At 43.7% G+C, this 18,138-nt stretch overlaps 1 protein-coding gene across 9 annotated transcripts in view; it reads left to right on the top strand.

Moving 5' to 3' along the window:
- The window catches only part of WWC2 (WW and C2 domain containing 2), a 203,210-nt gene that overhangs the window by 120,107 nt on the left and 64,965 nt on the right, over positions 1–18,138 (top strand). The window lies entirely within an intron of this gene.

The raw sequence follows: 18,138 nt of genomic DNA on the forward strand, positions 1-18,138 counted from the left end.
AAAAATCTAAAATAAAAATTCTCCCTCACCATCTTACTACAAAAGGTTACATTACATCAATGCAAAGAATAATAAAATCTCTTTTATGTAAATTTTAATATTGTATCATATAGCTAATTAAAAATATCTCTCTATATATATATCTTTAATAAAAAAAACTATTCATAATATATCACCTATGTCGTAAAACAAAGTTCTATATGTTTAAAATCTAAACAATAAGTAAATTTTGTGTTATATCATTATATAGTGCTACAACCATTTCTCATCTTTGCCATATGGCTTGCAAAGTTTAAATCAAATTCTCATGTTTCAATTTTTCCAAAATTAACCAATTACTAATACAGTGATACCTCGTCTTACGAACTTAATTCATTTCGTGATGAGGTTCGTAAGTAGAAAAGTTTGTAAGATGAAACAATGTTTCCCATAGGAATCAATGTAAAAGCAAATAATGCGTGCAAACCCATTAGGAAAATCCAAACTTTAAAGCTTAAAAAAAGCATCGGGCGGACAAAGTAAAGGCTAACGGAGTGGAGACAGACAGCAAGGAGAAGTGAGGAATGGAGTTCCTAACGAAGGCTAACACCACCCCAAATTGCTCCCAAAATCATCCCTCCAGACGCTTCCTACGCCACCCCAAATCTCTCCCAAAATCACCCCTCCAAAAGCTTCTTATGCCACCCCAAATTGCTGCCAAAATTACCCCGCCAGGCTTCCTATGCCACCCCAAATCACTCCCCAAATCACCCCTCCAAAAGCTTCCTACATTGCCCCAAATTGTTCCAAAAATACCCCTTCAAATGCTTCCTATGCCACCCCAAATCACTCCAAAAATTACCCCTCCAGAAGCTTCCTACGTTGCCAAAAAAATGGCTCCTAAAATCACCCCACCAGCTGCTTCCGATGCCACCTCAAATCGAGGTCCTAACGAAGGCAAATGGATTGAAGAAAGGCAGGAAAGAGAAATGAGGCAAACACTTATTATGCCACGCAAATCGAGGTCCTAACGAAGGCAAATGAAGTGAAGAAAGGCAGCAGGGAGAAATGAGGCAAACACTTACTATGCCACCCAAATCGAGGTCCTAACGAAGGCAAATGGAGTGAAGAAAGGCAGCAAAGAGAAACGAGGCATTTTGAAAGGAGAGGTGAAGAAGACTTTGGAAGCGATTTGGTGTGGCATAGGAAGCTTTTGGAGGGGTGATTTGGGGAGCGATTTGGGGTGGCATAGGAAGCTTTTGGAGGGGTGATTTTGGGATTGATTTGGGCTGGTGTAGGAAGCTTTTGGAGGGGTGATTTTGGGAGTGATTTGGGGCAGCATAGGAAGCTTTTGGAGAGGTGATTTTGGGAGCGATTTGGGGTGGCATAGGAAGCTTTTGGAGGGGTGATTTTGGGAGTGATTTGGGGCAGCATAGGAAGCTTTTGGAGAGGTGATTTTGGGAGCAATTTGGGGTGGCATAGGAAGCTTTTGGAGGGGTGATTTTGGGAGCGATTTGGGGCGGCGTAGGAAGCTTGTGGAGAGGTGATTTTGGGAGATTTGGGGTGGCATAGGAAGCTTTCGGAGAGGTGATTTGGGGAGTGATTTGGGGCAGCATAGGAAGCTTTTGGAGAGGTGATTTTGGGAGCGATTTGGGGCAAAGGAAGCGGTAGGCTAGGGGGGATTTTGGCAGTGGGATGGGGTGGCTATGGGGAGCAGAGGAAGCCAAGGGCTAGAGGGGAAAGTGGCAGGGAAATGGGGCAGCTCCAGCATTCCCTGCCTCAGGACTGCAGATGCAAGCAAAAGGAGGCAGGAAATCCCAGCGGGGGCAGCAAGCAAATGGGAAATCCCGGCGGTGGCAGTCACAAGGCAGGAGAATCCCTGCGGCAGTAAGAGAGCGCACACGCAGTAAGAGAGCCCACACACCCGTGCTCAGTTTCGTAAGGTGAAAATGGTTCTTAAGAAGAGGCAAACAAATCTTAAACACTGGGTTTGTATCTCGAAAAGTTCATATGAAGAGGTGTTCGTAAGATGAGGTATCACTGTACATACATATCTCTTAGTTTTCTATCCAATCATAAAACTTCCCCAAATTTTATAATAATCCGAGTCTTGTTTATCTTTAAGTTTCAAAGTCAATCTATTCATCTCTTCACAATCCATAATTTTCCTCAAAACTTCCCTTTCTGTTGGTATCCTATTCAATTTCCAACATTGTGCATATACAATCCTAGCTGCTGTAATTATATGTATAATTAAATATGTCTCTTCTTTATCAAAATTATCTGTTAAAATACCCGGAAGGTATATCTCGGGTCTAAGATCAATAGACTTTCTTAAAATCTTCTGAATCCAATGTTGAATTCACATCCAAAATTTATGTGCTTCTGGACAAGTCCACCACATGTGATAGAATGAGCCAGGTAACTCGCTGCTTTTCCAACAGTTCATTGACAAATTCGGAAATATTTTAGCTAGCTTTTGTGGTGATATATGCCATCTATCAAACATCTTATTCATATTTTCCTTAAACGCAGTTGACATTGTCATTTTATAATTTATCTCCCATAATTGCTGCCAACAATCTATATCTATTGTATAGCCTATATTTCTCATCCATTTTATTATTGTATCCTTAACATGCTCAAATTCTAATTCAATCGATAAGAAGTATTTGTAAATTTTTTTGATCAAATTAACATCCTGACCCAATAATATTTGATCTAATTCTGTTTTTTGTAAGTTAATACCTTCTGTTTTAACGTCTTTCTCCAATCTTGATTGTAACTGTAAACTGTAAACTGTAAACCAATCCAATTTTATGCCTTGTTTTTCTAATTCTTGAAGTGGTTTTAACTTAAATGACTGTGTCATTATATCCTTGTATCTTAAAATATTAGTCCAGTTTAATCTATTGGGGTGCATAAATACTTCTATTATTGATATCCAAAATGGTACTTTTGAGTAGTGTTTCACTTTTATTTTTCCCAAACTGCCATCAACAAAGTCCTTATAATATGTATCTGAAAGTAACTATGTATGTTCTTCTTCTCATACCAAATAAATGCGTGCCAACCTATTTGCAAATCATGTCCTTCTAACACCAATAGTCTTTTGTTACTAAGTAAAATCCAGTCCTTTACGCATGTCATTGCCGCAGCTTGGTAATAGAGCTCCCAATCCTCTTTCTTTTCAGATATCATTATGGGGCAGAATTGCTCTAATTAAGATGAATATTTTACCAAGATTATTGTTCCTATTTTCCACTATTCCAATTAAACTTGAAAAGACTTTTTTAATGAGTTAAATAAAATGACAACAAAATTTGTATGGCAAGGGAAATTTACTTGTTGAGTCAATATTTTTTCTGGAAAGGAAAAATTGGTTTCAAAGATTTAAAAATTTTGGCAAAAAGCTTAACAAGGATTGGATGTAAAAAAAGTTTAAAATGGAAAAAGTTACTGATTTTTATTATTATAAAAAAGGTTACTTTTTGATGAAAATGCTTTTGAACAAATTGGAATTGAAACATACAAACAGATCAGACCTTTGGAAATGTGTGGATTTTTAAAATATATTATTAAAAAGAACAAACAATTGAGAAAACAGGATATGAAGGTAATTTGAGCCAGAGTAGGATGCTGACTGTGATCATGGAATGCCATTTGAGAGAAACGTATTAAGATCTGAAGAAGAAAAAAAGGAAATTCATATTTTTTTTGCAATAAGTCTTTTGGAAAAAAAGGACAGAATGGTTGAGAGAGAACGGTTTACCACTCACTTTTGACTCAGTCTAAATCCTCTGCTCCTTTCAGCTTTGCTTAACTTTCAGCTAATTAGATTCAAAGCAGTTTGTACATAAACACTTTCATTAGTAGAACTGGTTTCATGTGGTTTGTGCATAAAATGAAGCAACCATGCTTAGTCTGGATATGAACCGAAACAGTGGGTAAGAGCTAGCAGAATCTAATATTTTTGATGCCATTGATAATAAGGAAAAGGAGTGGAATATGAAATTGGGAAGGTTCTAACCATTCACATTGCTTTTGTATAGCATGAACCCTTTTCATCACATAGTCACAGATTGCAGTGTTTGAAGGGAAACAGAGGAAGAAAGATACAGTGGTACCTCAAGATACGAACCCCTTGTCTTACGAACAACTCGTGATACGAACCCGGGGTTCAGAAAAATTTTGCCTCTTCTTACGAACTTTTTTTGAGTTACGAACCGGCGTTCGGGAGGCTGCTGGGAAGCCCCCCGGCTGTTTTAAAAGGTGACAGCCGGGCGGCGGGGCTTCCCAGCAGCCTCCCGAACGCCGGTTCGTAACTCAAAAAAAGTTCGTAAGAACAGGCAAAATTTTTCTGAACCCCGGGTTCGGTTCGGGAGGTTGCTGGGAAGCCCCCCAGCCCGGCTGTGACCTTTTAAAACAGCCGCGCGGCTTCCCAGCTGTCTCCGAACGCCGAACGAAGAAGTTCGGGTTTGGCGTTCGGCTTCGGGAGACAGCTGGGAAGCCGCGCGGCTGTTTTAAAAGGTCACAGCCAGGCTGGGGGGCTTCCCAGCAACCTCCCGAACCCCGAACTTTTGCCAAACTTCCGGGTTCGGGGTTCGGGGGGGTGTTGGGAAGCCCCCCAGCCCGGCTGTGACCTTTTAAAACAGCCGCGCGGCTTCCCAGCTGTCTCCGAACGCCGAACGCGGAAGTTCGGGTTTGGCATTCGGCTTCGGGAGACAGCTGGGAAGCCGCGCGGCTGTTTTAAAAGGTCACAGCCGGGCTGGGGGGCTTCCCAGCACCCCCCCGAACCCCAAACTTTTGCCGAACTTCCGGGTTTGGGGGGTGCTGGGAAGCCCCCCAGCCCAACTGTGACCTTTTAAAACAGCCGCGTGGTTTCCCAGCTGTCTCCAAATGCCGAACGCGGAAGTTCGGGTTTGGCGTTCGGCTTCGGGAGACAGCTGGGAAGCCGCGCGGCTGTTTTAAAAGGTCACAGCCGGGCTGGGGGGCTTCCCAGCACCCCTCTGAACCCCGAACTTTTGCCGAACCTCCGGGTTCGGGGTTTGGGGGGGTGCTGGGAAGCCCCCCAGCCCGGCTGTGACCTTTTAAAACAGCCGCGCGGCTTCCCAGCTGTCTCCAAACGCCGAACGCGGAAGTTCGGGTTTGGCGTTCGGCTTCGGGAGACATCTGGGAAGCCGCCCGGCTGTTTTAAAAGGTTACAGCCAGGCTGGGGGGCTTCCCAGCAACCTCCCGAACCCCGAACTTTTGCCGAACTTCCGCGTTCGGCGTTCGGGAGGCTGCTGGGAAGCCGCGCGGCTGTTTTAAAAGGTGACAGCCGGGCTGGGGGGCTTCCCAGCAACCTCCTGAACCCCGAACCCGGAAGTTCGGCAAAAGTTCGGCGTTCGGAGGCTGCTGGGAAGCCCCGCCGCCCGGCTGTCACCTTTTAAAACAGCCTGGGGGCTTCTCGGCGGCCTCCCGAACGCCGAACCCGGAAGTTTGGGTTTGGCGTTCGGCGTTCGGGAGGTCGCTGAGAAGCCCCCAGGCTGTTTTAAAAGGTGACAGCCGGGCGGCAGCGGTTTTTTTGCGGGTTTTTTTTTTTGGTTGCACAGATTAATTGACTTTACATTGTTTCCTATGGGAAACAATGTTTCGTCTTACGAACCTTTTGTCTTACGAACCTCCCCCTGGAACCAATTAGGTTCGTAAGACGAGGTATGACTGTACAGGAAAATGATCAGGAAGTAGAAGTGTTGGTGAGATGCATTCAAGGACAGTGTATTAATAGCTCTGCTCTTAGGTAAAGGAGGGACAAAAGTATTGGTCTAGTAGAATATGCCACAATGAGAATTCTTCAGACCACTAAAGAACAAATTGTATAAAATAAACTATATTAGTTTCATGTATCTTTCTTTCTGAAGGATTTCCTTCTTTATGAGATGTGGTGGCACAGTGGTTACAATGCAGTACTGCAGGCTACTTTTGCTGACTGCTAATCAGTAGTTTGGCAGTTCCAAGATTGACTCAGCCTTCCAGCTTTCCACGTTTGATAAAATGAGGATCCAGATTGTTGGGGACAATATGCTGACTCTGTAAAGAGCTTAGAGAAGGCTGTAAAGCACTGTGAAGCTGTATATATAAGTAAGTATATAAAGAAGGGGTGATGTATTTCAGCAGTGCCGACTCACCATGAAATATTTTTGGAATCTTTAGAGGTTTATTTTGATTGAAACTAGGAGCAACAAAATTGTTCCAAGCATTTACTTTGTCCAACCTGCAGCTGATCTAGAAGAATTTCATAGAACATCCAGATTGCACTTTATTTCTTTAACTTTCAAAATAAGATACCTGTTCTGCTTCATATACATTCTATCTTCAGCTCTTAGCAGATTAGCCCTGACCAAATGCAACTATTGAGATAAGATTACAACTAAGATGAGAGCCAATTTGGTGTAGTGATTAAGGCACCAGGCTAGAAATCATGAAACCATGAGTTGTAGTCTCACTTAAGACACAAAGACATCTGGATGACTTTGTGTTAGTTACTTTCTCTTAGTGACAAAGGAAACAACAAATTTCTTCTGAAATCTTGCCAAAACAACTGCAGAGACATGTCCTGGCAGTCAACAGGAGTCAAAGCTGACCTGAAGACACCAACAAGAAAAAAACAACACCAAAACACCAACCTCAAGATAACATCTATTTTATTTAGATTTTTTTCAGCAGCAAAAGGATAATCTGGTGGGTGGATGTGGGGGTGTTTATGTATATGTAAAATTGTTACAAAAATGAATAAATCTTAAAGTTAACAAGTTAAATGTTTTAACAAAAGTGTCACAAATAATTTATGGCAGGTAAGAATTAGTCTTGAAAAAGGAACATATGTCTTCCCGAACTCTTATTTGCACATAATGCATACAGAACTTGATGGCTTTAAATCTATTGACATAGGTTTTTCACTCAGTGGCTAATAATTAAATAGAGTTCATTTTTGGGTGAAAAAAGCAAATATTTGAGAAAAAGAACAATTGAAACTAAGTATTAGCTTAGCTTAGCCTATTCTCATACAGCTGATTCTATGGCAGTTGCTTTTGTGTTATTTCAGCCTTATTAAATTTGGCTTTCCAAGCATAGATGAAAATAAACATGGTGGGTGGCAGGGGCATTCACCTTTGCTTTTGTAGTTTTTTAATTGTTGCCCTTACAATACACTTAGAATATCATTTATGATTTTTTTAAAAAAAAGCATGATTTCATCTTTCTTTCTTTCCACCTCTGCTATATGGCATTCTTTTGTTTATTGGTCAGATTTTTACAGCTGCCCAACTCATGCACAGTGATTCCTGATGGCATAAAAGGCCACAATTTGAATCCTCCCCCAAACTCCACCCTTTCCCCTAGGATAGTAACAAGTACAAATAAGCCACTTGATTAGTTCTATAGGAATTTGCGATCTACAAGCCTGCTAACAAAAACGTGTCTTTATGCCTTTCATAAAGAATAACAAGGTAGGGGCCAGTCTTGAAAGAATGATGTTCCACAAGGATGAACCATTACAGAAAAGGCCCTTTTTCTTGGTTCCATTTTATGTATTTCCTTACTAGATGGAACCACAACAACCTACTTGCCTGCTCTAACGGGCCAAGTAGATGTAATGGGGGACAGGTAGTCCTTCAAATAACCTGGCCTAAGCCATATAGGGTTTAAAGATGATAGCCAGCATCTTGAACTGCACCCAAAAGCAAATTGGCAATCAATGCAGCTCTTGCAAAAGAAGTGACACATACACAAATTAGCAGGTTCCATGTAGAACACATTACAATAGTCCAAATGAGAAGTGAGCAGGGCATGGATGAAAGTGAGAAGTGCAAGAATGGGCAAAACTGGCTCACACAGAGTTGTGCAAAGATCCACCTTGCCACAAATGTCACTGATTCATCGAGCAAGTGTCATAAGTCCAAGAGAATCCTCAAATTATGCACTTTGTCTGCCTGGAGCAGTGCAATCCCCTCCATGGCCAAAGTTGATAATTCCCAAGAGCCAAGCAGCCCTGTAGCAAAAATTCCTTCTGCCAGGCTCAGTTTTAACCTGTTGCTCCCCATCCAGATCTCAACACCTCCAGACACCAAGACAAGGCTGTCCTAGCATTGATTAATTTGCCATGTATTCACCAAACCTTGAAAAGAAAACAACACAAGCAACTGCCTTGTTGTTTTTTCTTGTTTTGTTTTCTCCCCTCATTGGAATTATTTTTTTACTGTATATATGTCTACTGTAGTGTGACCTTGCTCAAGAGTTCTCATTTACCTTCAGGTTCTTTTTCTGTTAACATTACATATAGTATACAATTTTCATTGCTCAAGTGTATCAAAATCTGTGTTTTGATATCCAAGATATATTTTTGACTATATTTAGCTCTAGTTTTTCTAATGATCAGAATTTGTGAATTAAATTTTCATTTGCCCTCAGTGTCAGTGCTACTGTGACTTCCTTGATTAAGTCTTGCGTGTTATTTAATATAAGATAAAGGGTTGCTGATTGTTTTATACCTTCTCTACTTTTTCAAGAAAGAAATTATCAGAAAAATAGGTAGGAATTTTCCAAAAAGGACATTCATTCATTCATTCATTCATTCATTTATTAGATTTATATGCCGTCCCTCTCCATAGACTCGGGGCAGCTCATAACAACAATAAAAACAATGTATCACAAATCTAATATTAAAAAGTCTCTAAAAACCCCTTATTTTTAAAAAAACACAACATACCATGCACAAATTATATAGGCCAGGGGGAGATATCTCAATTCCCCCATGCCTGATGGCAGAGGTGGGTTTTAAGAAGTTTGCAAAAGGCAAGGAGCGTGGAGGCAATCCTAATCTCTGGAGGGAGCTGGTTCCAGAGGGTCGGGGTCGCCACAGAGAAGGCTTTTCCCTTGGGTCCCGCCAGACGACATTGCTTAGTCGACGGGACCCGGAGAAGGCCACCTCTGTGGGACCTAACTGGTCGCTGGGATGTATGAGAGACTTTCTTTCCAAATAGATGTTAATATAATTAAAGTTATCTATCTTTACAATTCCATGTCTCTTTGAAGATTTGCTTATTTTTAAAAGTAGCATCTTCATTTTATCTTGATTCAAGATCTACTTATTTTGAAAAGTAGCAGCTTCATCTTCTCTTGATTGAATGAGCAACAATAGATCTTTATAATATCTTGTAATCTAAATATTCTCTATAGATGTAGATATATCCTCCCTTTCTACTTCTTCAGTCCCTTTCAGACAAATTGTACCCTTCAATCATGTTCAGTTCAGTCTTGAATATACCTTCATTTGGCAACTATTGTCGACCCAGCCTCTCAAGTGTTACAGACTGCTTTTTATGATATATAGACATTAGAATGGAAAGGTAAAAATGCTTGTTAAATTTAAGTTAACAATGAAATCTATTCCTGTTCGGAAGAAAGCGTCAGACCTGTGCAACATTGGCTTCTCTGAAATCCAGAAATACTACTAAAATATTTTATATGAGAAAATCTAACTTCAGATTTTACTAATTATTTTGTTTAGGTTAATCTCTGGTTTGTTCGTTTGTGGCAGCAAAAGAGGAAGTTAGAAATAAAATGAAAACAACAGCTTCCAAACTCCTTCTGGGGCTTTGCTGAAAGAAGATGGGAAAGTGCTGCTAGTATTATTATCTGTTTACAAATATGTGAAGTCATAGCTGCCAGTTCTTAGCTGGTGTTGGCGTTCATACGCATTGAGTTTGTCCCAAGAACCTAGAATGTCATAATGTATTAGCATAGTATATGTGCAGATCCAAGCAATACGGCTTTTACAATTAACAGATGGACATTTTGTCAATGTGTATATTTTCTAAGTACTATCCAAGAATTTTTGGTATTGGCACTCTTTGTGTCAGTATGGGACAACCATGGCCAATTTAGGCCATATTGTTTCAATTTCAGTTTTCAGAACTTGATGTTTTGTGATGTTTTTTTAAATTCTTTGTTTTCCTTTTTAATAGCAATAGCATTTAGATTTGTATACAATTCCATAGAGCTTTATAACGCTTGCTGAGCTGTTTTTAACATCAGTATATTGTGCTCAACAATCTGGATCCTCATTTTACCGACCTTGGAAGGATGAAAGGCCGAGTGAACCTTGAAGACATCAGAATCAAACTCTAGACACTGGGCAGTATTTTCCTGCAATACTGTATTCTAATCATTCTGCCTCCATGGCTCATACTATTCCCTGGTTGCCACATCAATTTTCAATGCGTTCTTCTCTTCAGTCACGATTAGATCTGAGTATTATGAGTCAAGACTGAATTCAGAAATCCCACAATAGTTTGACCTTCTCATTTTCAAATTACTTTTCCGATTATATTATTCCAGTTTTTTACTCCTAGTGCATGATGATCTTTACAGGTGTTCTAATGAATCATTTTGGTGAATATGTTATGTATTGTTTATAATCAGTTTGTGTAATCTTTTGCAAGAGCTGGATTATATGGTCTACTATTTGTCCTGCTTCTTGGCACTATTTGTTCTTTGATTTTCATGGTTCTTCAGTTCTGGCCTTAATTACATCAGTTTGAATAGCTTACTCTTGAGCAGCCAAAATCCAGCCTTCAAGGGGTTTGTTTGTTTTTTAATTGTTCCAATTGAAAGCCATTGCCAGGTTTTATCTTTATCTACTTTCCTCTCAGTCGCTTGTAGAAATTGACCATGTAATGCTTTTCCTTGTCGGCTTTATAAACATTATTTAGAGGTTCATATTTCATTTCCTGCACATTCAATAATTTCTAATTGCATCAGTGCTTGTTCTTGGTTGTAGTTGACATAGTCAGCCTGTGCATTTTTTTCTTCTTTGACAGTTTGTTTGGCTTGATGTAAACTTCTGCTTCATTTCTGTGGGCAGGTATAATCTATCTACAGTATATCATTGCAGGGATGTAGTACATATTGAATAGTCATGAATTTTCTTTCTTTCTTTCTTTCTTTTTTGCAGTCTAACTACCTGTTCTACTTTGTGTATCATATTACATGTATGGCCCAGTCATTGGTGATTTTGATGGTGTTTCTACCATTCAATTTTATCTTCAGCCTGTCCGGCCAAAGCCATTGTTTGAGTGGGAGACTTTGGCCTGCCTCATAATAGAATGTAGAGTATAATATAATAGGACTGTGGGAATTTGGGGGGGCGGTTGCATGAGTACTAGCCATAACAAATTATTTCCAGATATTCAAGGTCATCCTTTGTTCAGCACTTGCCTGGAAGTTGATGGGAGGCTCGGACATGTTGGCAAAACCAGAGTGGACCATGTGATGAACTTGTGGCTGTGGGAACTGGGGATGAACTTGAAACTGGGTGCAGAAACCCATGGGACTTCAAATTCAGATTTCACCAAGATGTTACTAACATGGCCCTGTTAATAAATCGGAACTTTGAGGAAGGCCATGCATCAGACTCTGGTTTAATTCTTGGATGCTATTTGGAACCTTGGTACAGCCCTTTTTTCAGTTATTACAATTATTAATACCATCCAACTCTATTTAATTATTACATAAATTCCATGGTCAACTATTTATCAAAAGCAGAATTTAATATTCTAAGTATTTTAGATAGGTGTATGCAGTATTGGGCTGCCCTTGGTTTACCTGGGAAACAGTAGTGGAAACGGCGATGCATGCACATCTGTGCATCTCCGCCATGCGCACGTGCACCCCCATGCACCCTTGTGTAAGATTTTGCTCACATGTGAGATTTCAGTGATTTCTTTGCTTCTGCACATGCGCAGAAGCAAAATCTCATGCGGGGTTGTGCATGCTGCGCCGACCTTTATTTATTTATTTATTTATTTATTTATTTATTCGATTTGTATGCCGCCCCTCTCCGAAGACTCGGGGCGGCTCACAACATGTAACAACAAATCATAAATAATCCAACAGTTTTTAAAATGTTTAAAGGTTTAAAAGACCCCATATACTAACAGACATACACACACGCATACCATATATAAATTAAACATGCCCAGGGGGAGATGTTTCAATTCCCCCATGCCTGACGACAAAGGTGGGTTTTAAGGAGTTTACGGAAGGCAGGAAGAGTAGGGGCAATCCTAATCTCCGGGGGGAGTTGGTTCCATAGGGCCGGTGCCGCCACAGAGAAGGCTCTTCCCCTGGGGCCCGCCAACCGACATTGTTTAGTTGACGGGACCCGGAGAAGGCCCACTCTGTGGGACCTAATTGGTCGCTGGGATTCGTGCGGCAGTAGGCGGTCTCGGAGATATTCTGGTCCAGTGCCATGAAGGTCTTTAAAGGTCATAACCAACACTTTGAATTGTGACCGGAAATTGATCGGCAGCCAATGCAGACTGCGGAGTGATGGAGAAACATGGGCATACCTAGGTAAGCCCATGACTGCTCTCGCAGCTGCATTCTGCATGATCTGAAGTTTCCGAACACTTTTCAAAGGTAGCCCCATGTAGAGAGCATTACAGTAGTCGAACCTCGAGGTGATGAGGGCATGAGTGACTGTGAGCAGTGAGTCCCGGTCCAGATAGGGCCGCAACTGGTGCACCAGGCGAACCTGGGCAAACGCCCCCCTCGCCACAGCTGAGAGATGTTTTTCTAATGTGAGCTGTGGATCGAGGAGGACGCCCAAGTTGCGGACCCTCTCTGAGGGGGTCAATAATTCCCCCCCCAGGGTAATGGACGGACAGATGGAATTGTCCTTGGGAGGCAAAACCCACAGCCACTCCGTCTTATCCGGGTTGAGCTTGAGTCTGTTGACACCCATCCAGGCCCCAACAGCCTCCAGGCACCGGCACATCACTTCCACCGCTTCGTTGACTGGGCATGGGGTGGAGATGTAGAGCTGGGTATCATCCGCATATTGATGATACCTCACCCCATGTCCTTGGATGATCTCGCCCAGCGGTTTCATGTAGATGTTGAATAGCAGGGGGGAGAGGACCGACCCCTGAGGCACCCCACAAGGGAGAAACCTAGGAGTCGACCTCTGGCCCCCCACTAACACCGACTGCGACCGGCCAGAGAGGTAGGAGGAGAACCACTGAAGCACAGTGCCTCCCACCCCCAACCCCTCCAACCGGTGCAGAAGGATACCATGGTCGATGGTATCGAAAGCCGCTGAGAGGTCAAGGAGCACCAGGACAGAGGATAAACCCCTGTCCCGGGCCCGCCAGAGATCATCCATCAACGCGACCAAAGCGGTTTCCGTGCTGTAACCGGGCCTGAAACCCGACTGCCGGGGACCTAGATAATCGGCTTCTTCCAAGGACCGCTGGAGCTGGAGCGCCACCACCTTCTCGACAACCTTCCCCATAAAGGGAAGGTTGGAGACTGGACGATAGTTGTTAAGCACAGCTGGGTCCAGGGAGGGCTTCTTGAGGAGGGGGCGCACGAGCGCTTCTTTATAGAGAGATGGAAAAACTCCCCTCCCCAAGGAGGTGTTGGTAATCTCCTGGGCCCAGCTCCGTGTCACCTCCCTGCTGGCCGAAACCAACCAGGAGGGACACGGATCCAGTAAACAGGTGGCGGAACTCACAGCTCCAATGGCCTTGTCCACTTCATCAGGTGTCACCAGATCAAACTCTTCCCAGACAGGTGGACAAGTACGTGCCCCAGTCACCTCGACTGACTCATTGTCAGTCGACTGTTATACAATTGGAGTCGAGATCGGCCCGGATCCGAGCGACTTTATCAGCGAAAAATGTGTTAAAATCCTCGGCACTACTCTGTAAGGGCTCCCCAACTCCCCCCTGATTGAGAAGGGAGCGGGTCACCCTAAACAGAGCGGCCGGGCGGGATTCCGCTGATGCAATCAAGGCGGCATGGTACGCGCATCTTGCCGCCTTGAGCGCCACTTTGTAAGTCTTAATAAAAGCTCTTACAAGTGTTCGATCGGATTCAGACCTACTCTTCCTCCATCGCTTCTCTAGACGTCTCTTTTGGCGTTTCAACTCCCGGAGCTCCTCGTTGAACCATGGGGCTCTACGGGGTCTAGCGCCACGGAGAGTTCGCAAAGGCGCAATCCGGTCAAGAGCCCCCGCTGCAGCCCTGTTCCAGGCCTCCGCGAGAGACTCCGCCGAACTGTGGACGAGTGCCTCTGGAATAACCCCAAGCGCCGTCTGAAAGCCCTCTGGGTCCATCAGGCGCCTGGGGCGGAACATCTTCATTGGTTCCGCCTCCCTGCGGGGGAGGATTGGAGCCAGGAAGTCAAGCCGTAGTAGAAAATGGTCTGACCATGACAAAGGCAACACTTCTAAGCCCCTTAGTCTCAGACCATTACTCAATTGCTCGGAAAGGAATACCATGTCAGGTGCGTGCCCTCCCTCGTGAGTCGGACCCTGAACTACTTGAGTCAGGTCCACGGCTGTCATGGTGGCCATGAACTCCTGTGCCAACCCAGAGGTTTCGCCGAGTGATGGCAGATTGAAGTCCCCCAAGACAATGAGTCTGGGGAACTCTACCGCCAACCCGGCTACCTCCTCGAGTAGCACAGGCAGGGCTTTTGACACGCAGCTGGGAGGCAGGTACGTGAGAAATAAGCCCACCTGAACTCCTAAGTCCAATTTCATCAAGAGAGACTCGCAACCCGCTATTTCCAGAGCAATGAGTCTACGCAGGCAAAGGCTCTCCCTGGCTACAATAGCCACTCCTCCCCCCCTCCCCTGGGGTCGCGGTTGATGCCATATCTGACCTCCAGGACTGATCTAGTAGGAAAAGGCAAGTGTGGCCCTTCACTGGATGTATGTAGTTTTATATGTAGATGATGCTGTGATTGTATTATTATTACATATAAGATTAACTAGGACATTTCAACCCATGCACTTCTACAGGAAATACTAGAATGTGCAGCTGAGATGAACTATTAAAACAAAGATGTTGGTATTTGGAAAAAGACTCCAAAGCTTAAAGTGGATTATTAATAGGAAGAGACTTGAGCAAGTGCCATATTTTAATTATTTGGCAATTATGTTCTCTTCAAATGGAAATTGGAAAGCTCATTTCTTTATAGGCAGAAGGTGGAAAGTTTTTTCTTCCTTTTTTTCATTCAAGAGCTGCCATTAAGCTTTTTATAGTCCTACGTGTAGCATAACTTCTTCATTCAGTGCAGCTGCATTAGGAAATAAGACACCTATATTTGAAAATATTTTGGTCCAGGTTTCTGAACAAAACAAAAATATATCAAGTGGGTGATGTGTCTCAATATATCATTGCAATTAAAGAACTGGCCTAATAAAGTTTGAAAAAAAGACCTGGATGCAATAATATATCATACGTTTCGTAGAAAACTGAATTTCCCACCACATGGTATAGTCTCACTTAATGTTGCTATATTCTGGCCATGAGAGCGGCAGGTTGGACGATATCTGGTTTCAAGCCCAGCTACAGAACTGAAACTGCTTTGGTCATGCTGAGAGATGATTTCTGGCGGGCCTGGGATAGGGGTCACTATCCTGATGCTTTTTGACCTCTCTGAGGGTTTCGATACCATCGTCCATGGTATCCTTCTGCTGGAGGGAGTGGAGGGGAGTGTGAGGTACCGTTTTATGGGAGTTCACCTCCTACTTCTATGGTCGGTGGCAGTCGGTGTTGGCAAGAGGCCAGAGGTCGACTCCTAGATCCTTCCCTTGTGGGGTTCCTCAGGGGTTGATCCTCTCACCCCTGCTGTTTAATATCTACATGAAACCACTGGGTGAGATCCTCCGACAGCACAGGATGTGTTATCATCAGTATGCTGATGATACTCAGCTTTACATCTTCACCTCATGTCAACTCAGTGAAGCAGTGGAAGTAATGTGCTGGTGTCTGGAAGCTGTGAGGGTTTGGATGAGCATTAATAGGCTCAGACTCAACCCCGACAAGAAGGAGTGGCTATGGTTTCTGCCTCCCAAGGACAATCCCATCTGTCCATCCATTATCCTGGGGGGGGGGAAGTTTTTGCCCCACTCAGAGAGGGTCCGCAACTTGGGCATCCTCCTCAATCCACAGCTGAGCTTAGAATATCATCTCTTGGCTGTGGCAAGGGGGACGTTCACCCAGATTTACCTGGTACATCAGTTGTGGCCATATTTGGACTGGGAGTCTCTTCTTACAGTCATTCATGTCCTTATCACCTCGAGATTCGACTACTGCAATGCTCTCTACATGGGGCTACATTTGAAGAATGTTCAGAAACTTCAGATGGTGCAAAATGCAACTGCATGAGCAGTTATGGGACTCCTAAGATACACTCACGTCTCTCCAGCACTCCAGAGCTGCATTGGCTGCTGATTGGTTTATGAACACAATTCAGAGTGTTGGTTATGACCTATAAAGCCCTATATGACACCGGACCAAATTAGTCACGGGACCATTTTCTGCCTCATGGTGTCCCAGTGGCCAGTCAAGTCCCACAGAGTTGGCCCTCTCCAGGTCCCGTCAGCTAGACAATGTCACCTGGTGGGGCCTAGCAGAAAAGCCTTCTCTGTGGCAACCCCGGTTCTCTGGAATCAACTCCCTCCAGAGATTCTCAATGCCCACACCCTCCCTGCCTTTTGTAAGAGTGTAAAGACTCATCTTTGCTGACAAGCTTGGGGCTGCTAAGACTAACATCTAGCCCCAGCCGATGAATAAATTTACGTCTGTTTGTCTGAATACGAGTGACTGTTTTTTTAAGATATTGTTTTTGAATATGTTTTTAAATTTTAGATTTCTACATATTATGTATTACTTTGTTGTGAGCCACCCTAAGTCCAAGAAATAGGGCAGCATAGAAATCAAATAAATAAATAAATAAATATAAATATTCTCTGTGTGTGTGTGTGTGTGTGTTTGTGTGTGTGTAACATATTTTTGCTGATAATGAAAAGGAAGAGAGACTACTATAGATCTATTTTGGGCTTATTTACCTTCATCATATAGCCACACCTCTACTGGGATTTGAACCTGGGGCCTTTGCTTTGTAAGGCAGAGGTCTTAGCCTTTAGGCTACAGGCTCATTTCCTGCACCAGGGAAGGGTTATGTGTGATTTTTTTTGTCAAGACACCCTGTTATGTTGAAGGAACATCACAGCTCCTTCCCCCCCCCCCCGCCCCACCAGGGGTCATATTCCAAGGCAGATAAGTTTTTTTTTTATAGCCGACAACTATAATCCATAAGTAACATATTTTTGCTGATAATGAAAAGGAAGGGAGACTACTATAGATCTACTTTGAGCTTATTTTGCCTTCATCAGGTAGTCACACCCTTACTGGGATTTGAATATATATATACAGTACAGTGATCCCTCGATTAGCATGGTCTCGATTAGTGCGAAACGCTACAACACGGTTTTTCAAAAAATATTAATTAAAAAATACTCCACGGTTTTTTTTGCTATACCACGGTTTTTCCCACCCGATGACATCATACGTCATCACCAAGAGTCACTTCTCTGTCTCTTTCTCTTTCTTTCCTGTCATTCTCTGCTTCAATCATTTTCTTATTTCTCTTTTTTTTTCCACTTTTTTCTATCATTTCTCTCTCTCTTTCTCTCCCTGTTGCCGGCGTCGTATATGAGAGAGAAAGAGAGAGGCAGAGGTTGGGCGCATTACCGGGAGGTGGAGGCGGCGTGGGGACGCTGGGTGCCGGGGACACCGAGGAGGGGGTGGACGTGGCCTCTCAGCTGCAGAGCCGAACAAGGGCGGAGGCAACGGCGGAGTCCGGTGCTGGGGCCATGCGGGGCCGCTCATCCAGGGGGGCGTGGACTGGCAAGTCGCCCTCCTTTCTCTCTCTTTCTCTCTCTTATACCACACCGGTAACAGGGAGAGAAAGAGAGAGAGCGGAGGGCACCTTGCGGGTCCACGCCCCCCTAGATGAGCGGTTCCGCATGGCCCCAGCGCCGCCCAGGCAAAGGGGAAACCCCAAGATCGCTTGCCGCTTGCCGTATTGCAGCGAAGGAGGCGAAGCAAGGCTCCAAGCTGCAATATGGCAAGCGGCAAGCGGCAAGCGATCTTGGGATTTCCCCTTTGCCTGGGCGGCGGGAAGACGAAGGGAAGGTTCCTTCAGCCGCCCAACACCTGATCCGCTCCGCAGCGCGGCAGCAGCGAGGAGCCGAAGATGTGGTTTCCCCTTTGCCTGGGCAACGGGGAAACCCCATCTTCGGCTCCTTGCTGCTTCCG

This window comes from Erythrolamprus reginae, chromosome 7, assembly GCF_031021105.1.
Source record: "Erythrolamprus reginae isolate rEryReg1 chromosome 7, rEryReg1.hap1, whole genome shotgun sequence".
NCBI classification, from domain to species: Eukaryota; Metazoa; Chordata; class Lepidosauria; order Squamata; family Dipsadidae; genus Erythrolamprus; species Erythrolamprus reginae.